The sequence below is a fragment of the Callospermophilus lateralis genome, chromosome 9 (genome assembly GCF_048772815.1).
Source record: "Callospermophilus lateralis isolate mCalLat2 chromosome 9, mCalLat2.hap1, whole genome shotgun sequence".
In the NCBI taxonomy this organism is placed as follows: Eukaryota; Metazoa; Chordata; class Mammalia; order Rodentia; family Sciuridae; genus Callospermophilus; species Callospermophilus lateralis.
This window is the reverse complement of record NC_135313.1, coordinates 20,157,372-20,163,364: the sequence shown is the minus strand read 5'-3', so window position 1 is coordinate 20,163,364 and position 5,993 is coordinate 20,157,372.

Below are 5,993 nucleotides of genomic sequence, written 5' to 3'. Positions count from 1 at the left end.
CTCCCCTTCTTGCTTCTCCCTGGGGAGGAGGGGAGTCTGTGCTGGGGGAGTTGGGTGAAGGTTTGGGCAGGGGTGGGGAGAAAGAAATTTTTATTTTTGAACCCCTGTGTCTCTTTTGCTTAAGATTAAAGGAAGGAAAATTAAAGAGTGTGTCTTGCCTGAATCTTTGGGGCCTCCCTGGGAAAGAGTTCCTGAGGCTTGTTGAGCCTTCAGGAGATTGGGAAAGGTACTGCTCTAGCCCCCCACCTCCAAACCCCCAGTGGGAATTAGCTGGCAGCGGAAGGGCAGCCTCCTGTGTCCAGATCAGACACCTCAGTGCAGCCCCAGGAATCTGCTGTCCCCTTTCTATACTCTTAGGGGAGTCTTCCTGCCCCCATGGGGACCCTGGCTGGCCCTTTATGGGGGCAGGGCAAGTGGTGGGAGAGGAGAGGTAGGGAGCATAAGTCTGTGTGTTCCTCTCTGCCACAGTGAGATGACGTTCTAGTGGAAGATGGGGAACCGGAAACGCTGACACTGGGGCGCTCTGGCCCTAAAATAAAGGACAGTGCTCTCTTGACCCCAAGGGGGGGCATTTCAACTCTGCCCCAAGGAAAGAGTGGGGCTGTTGTTGACCAGCCTCTCTGCGAAGGTCTGAACCCTGACAATTCAGGAGCAGCTCTCCGAGGGGCCCCAATAACTATCCCCCCTGACTGGCAAATGTCCACTGGGTTCAAAGGACTGTATGTGTGTAAGTCGGGCTGAAGGGCTGTGGAAACGGGGTGACAGTACAGGAGCAGGGGTTATTTCTTAAGCTCTGTGTCCGAGCTCTATCACTTTGTTCTGGTCCCCCTAAGACCTAGTGGAGCCTGGGGGTTCCCTCTCCCTGCGTTGCAGTGGGCCACGTGGTGGGGAATGGTGGCATCATAAGGCCCACTGTCCCCCTTCTCAGCTCCTGGTGCTGGCATGACTTTTCGGGGTACTCCCTGCCCCTGTCAGACCCTCTGGCCACTGGGAGGCCCCCTCCAGTGGCTTTGCCCTGTGCACCTCCCCGCCTTCTGTCTAGAAAGCCTGGAGAGGCTGAGGACACAGGGGTCCTTGCCAGGTGTGACATGAGCGTACTTGGAGTGCGAGAAATCCTAGAGAACAGAGAGATCCCTGCCAGAGGCTGCCCCAGGCCACGCCAGCATGAGTCCAGCTGCCCTGAATGTACGTGAATTCGGTTCATCCTCGCGAACTCATGAGAAAGGCATTGTTAGTAGTTTCACTTTACAGATGAGGGAAAGGTCCTCAGAAGTTCCCCAACTGCCGCCCCGGGCCCGGGAGGCCCCCTAAATCCACAGCAGGCTGCTGCTCAGCCTGGGTTATGCTGCCCCCCTGTGGGCAGAAGCAGGACATGACGCTTGGAGAGACTGGAGTGGTTTGGGGGCACTATGCTGAGAAGCACAGTCATTCTCTGCCTTGGCACATGTTTCAGTGGACAGAGACACTTAAATGCCAATGTCAGGATCTCATCTTCAGAGATTCTGGACTGATGGGTGTGCGGGGCAGCCAGGCAGGGTGTCTTTCTTTTATAAGGTTTCAGGTGTTCTGATGGGTATAGTCAGGGCTGAGGTGAGATGGATGGGTTTGGATGGTTCCACCATGCACTGCTGCGTTCCCATGGGTCGAGTCCCTGTCCTTTTTGGGGGGTGGCGGGTATTGAACACAGGGGTACTTAACCATCGAGCCACCTCCCCAGCCCTATTTTGCATTTTATTTAGAGACAGGGTCTCACTGAGTTGCTTAGCATCTCATCTTTGCTGAGTCTGGCTTTAAACTCATGATCCTCCTGCCTCAGCCTCCCGAGCCGCTGGGATTATAGATGTGCACCACTGTGCCCAGATGTCCCTGTCTTTTTTGAGCTACACTTTTCATTCTCTGCCTAATGGCAATGCTTTGAGCCTTGAATAATGGTGATGTCCCCATGAGACTGTGGGTGTGAAGTGCTTGTACAACTGGAACACTACCAGACAGGGGGGAATTTTCACGGGATGTTACTGCATCAGCTCTCTGCCAGCCCCGGGCCCCAGGTTGCCACCTTGCTTAGGTCCTTTCCTGTAACATTCTCCAGAGGGCTCCTGAGATGCTATAGCCATTCTGCCCATTTCATGTCCTTTGCCCATAGGAGGAAGGGGACTTGTAGTGTGTGAGCAGCACCTCTGCTGTAGTTCTGCTCACAAGAACCACACTAACTGTAATATAGTGCAACCAGGAAGCCTTTGTTGGAGGAAGGTTTAATTGCATCTATGTGGGCAGGCAGCTGGCCCACAGGGATCTTGGAGTCCAGCGCGTCTCTCACCTGAGTTCAGGCTCTAACTTCAAGGTTGGCTGTTGCCAAACGTGGGCCTATACTGTCACCTTGTGGCATCCTGAGGAACTACAGCTTAGCCTGTCTTGGGTGGTGAAGCCTTATTTCTTGAGAGGCTATCCTAGGAATCCAGAAAGAGTCAAATGGGGATGCTCCTTAATTGTGGAGTCTTAGACCCCTCAGATTGCCTGGAATTGCAGGAATGCACCTGTGAATATGCATTTAAATATACTTCCTGTGTGATTTGTACATAGGACTGGAGACTTAAATTGTAGGGCAAAATGAAAAATTGGAGCCCCCTGTTCAGGAATCACTAAGCATTTTAAGACAGAGACAGAAAAGCATTAAACCAAGCCCAGGGCCCTGTGTGACTGCACAGATGCAAACCACCCAGATTTGCAGAATCCCTGCTGTAGTCACTGAATCTTATGTGACTTTGGACACATTTCTAACCTCTATGAACCTCATTTATTTTCATCTTTAAACATTGGGGTCATTTCTATCTCAAAGAGTAGCTTTGAGAATATGAAATTTTTTCTATCACCTAGTAGGTGTTGCTTAAATACACTTATCACTGTATCCCAGGCTCAGTGACAGGGTGTCAGGGTGCGGAGATGAAAAAGATTATGGCCTTTGCACTGCAGGGCTGATATTCCAGTGCAGCAAAACAGCTTCATAAATCAGCGATACAGTCACGGGATACAGTGTGATGGAGGTGTGCCCCCCAACAGGTGCTCTAGAGGCGACTGGGAAGAACAGGTAGGTCTGCTGCCAGGGAAGGCATCTCAGAGGGAGGTGCAGAGATGGAGTTGTAAGGAAGAAGCAGCAGTTAGGGGAAAGGACCATGCGTGCACATGTGTGTTTGTGTATGCATGTGTGGGAATTCATGTGTGTGCATGTGTGGGAATTCATGTGTGTGCATGTGTGCAAGGAACAAGATTCAGGAGCAAAGGCTTCAGTCCTGAGCTGCACCATGAACTTGGAGATGTGCAGGTGGTTGAGATTGTGTTTGCTGATGCGAGATTCAGGCAGAGGACAGCTGAAGAGGAAGCCAGAGAGAGGCCCCTCAGGAAGGACAGTGGGTGTCTTACTAAGGCCTTTTAAACCTGGGGCAGAAGTCAGGAGGCATCAAGGAAGGAATTTAGGCTCAGATTATACATAATTGGGTCTGTGTTTAGAAGGTGGACTGCTGTGAAGCAGGGAGCCCAGGACTCGGCAGCATATTGGATGTGGGTCTAAGGGAGGCGTCAGGACTGGTACCTAAGGGTCCAGTTCAGAGAGCTGGGTAGATGGAGGTGCCATTGCCTGAGACAGGAGGAGGAGCAGGGGGAGGAGGACAAGGGCAACAAAGAGGGTAAAGAGAAGAAGGAACAGGGATGGCTCCAGGGAAGATGACATTGAACTTGAACTTGAACTTCATAGGGTATATAATGTGGTGATAATAGAGGAAGGTGCCTGAACTCCAGGATGAATTCATGAGGATATGCTGAGTTTGAGTTTCTTGGGGGGCACTGGGTGGGGAAGGTGCTTTGCCTTTCCCCTAACCCTCGAGTTCAGCACTGTATGGGGGAACTATGTTGGAAGGAGGGGCTTATCCAGGACTGAGGGGCTGCCTCCAGGCAGGTGAGGCCCAGACAGAGGGCAGAGTAGGAGGGCTGAGGGATTAGGAAAAAAAAAAAAAAATGGGCAAGACTTCATCCTGACTCTTCATTAGGCAAAATGCTGGCTTCGTGGGTTTTGCCCCGTTTCTCTCATTTAATCGTAGGATTGAAATGAGAGTGGGATTTTTCAGAGTTTAGATGTGGAACCCTTCAGGGTCCCAAGGCTCGAGCATAACGAAGTGGGTGGGGAGGAAGACCCCTGGAGTCAGAGCGTAACAGAGCTCTGTTACCTGGGACCACCACACCCTGGGTGTGAGGGTGGGAGTCAAGCAGATGCCAGGCCCAGCTCAGTCTGCAAGTCCCCCGCCCCCCCCCTGCCGTGAATCATAAGGTTGCTAAGGTGGCTTTTGAGTTAGACTGAATTGTGCAGGTGGAGAGCAAGGAGTGGAGTGGCCAAGAGCCAGAATCTTAAATGGCCACATACCCCGTGCAGTAAGTCAGAAGACAAAGGCTGTAACGGTTGGAAGAGAGGGAGTGGGGGAAGGGTGTGTGGGCTAGGATCATGATAGCTGGGGATGAGATGAGCCCCAGGGTGAGAGGAGCCTGGGGGAGATCCTGGCTCTTGCCCTCTCCAGGCATAGTGTGGATGACGGCAGGGTGAACCGATTCCCAGGGAGATTCCGGGGAGGTGGCATCCTGTGGCCGGCCTTCCACACGTTCCTCTTTTAGGGGGGTGGGGTGCTACCGGGGATTGAACTCAGGGCACTCGACCACTGAGCCACATCCCCGGGGTCTCACTGAGTTGCTTAGTGCCTCGCTTTTTGCTGAGGCTGGCTTTGAACTCTCAATCCTCTTGTCTCAGCCTCCCGAGCTGCTGGGATTATAGGCATGTGCCACTGCACCTGGCCACAGATTCCTCTTCCCATCTCCTTTCAAAGTGCCTGGAGAAGGAGCCTGTTCCCTCTCTGCACCTCCTGCTGCACCTGTCTTTCATATGTTCCACCCTATGTCCCCTGCTGGGCACTAGCTGCCCACACTGCAGGGTGGGAGTCAGGTGGCCCAGCATCTGGATTGCTGTTCATGGTCTTTGGGGCTAGACCGGCTCCTCTGGAGCTTGAGGGAACCTGGTGCTGGGAGGTCTCAGGGAAGAGTCTCAGCCATCCCAGGAGGGTATGTGCTTCATGAAAGGCCAGTCCCCCCATCAAGGCAGGGACACCCCAATAACTCCATGTGACTTGGAGCAAAACACCAGGTTCCCGAAGGCTTCAACCCTTGACCTGGGCCAAATACAGATGCCACCACCTCTGTCTCCCCAGGTGTGGTGACGGCCTGGGAGGCCTACAGGGCCCCTCGGAGGGATCCTGAGGGGCGGCCTGCTCTGCTAGGCTCTGTGATTGAAGAGAGGAGGGAGAACAAGAGGAAGAGCCGAGGGGAAAGGGGGCACGGGAAGAAGGAAGTCAGGAGTCTGAGGCGGAAGGTAGGGGCTGTGGCTGAAATCTGAGGGCCATTTCACATCTTTGTTCTTCACTGGGCACAAACAGCAGCGGGGGCTGGGTAGAACTTGGAGGTAGGAGCCACCTTGACCAGAGGTTCCCAGGAGCTAACTGCTTAAGAGGCACCAGAATAAGGGACTGAGGAACATTCTAGAAATGACTTTCTGAATACCCTCTCCAAGGAGAAGACTCATCTTTTGCTTAAGGTGGATGGAGACCACTTTAATAGCGTGGCTAAGATGAAATGGTATAATAATGCTAATAGTCATAACATGTGCTGAATGCCCATAATTCTAAGTGCTTTGTGTCCATTCGATGGCTGTCCCCTTATGAGGCTGTGTCCACAGAAAGGGAGGCCCTGACAGGTGGAGGAATAAGAAAGGGGTACTCCAGTTCTGGAGGGTGGGGTTGTCTGCGGGGAGAAGCCTTCCTCCACTCAGGGGTCCCCTCTGGAGGGAGTGGGCCCTGGGCCCTGACCCTGCCTAGGTCCTTTGTCCTTCCCTCTGGTTTGTGACCTGCGGGCTTCCCCTTCTGCCTGTCTTCCCTGCGCCCCCGGAGGAAGCCGACGCAGGC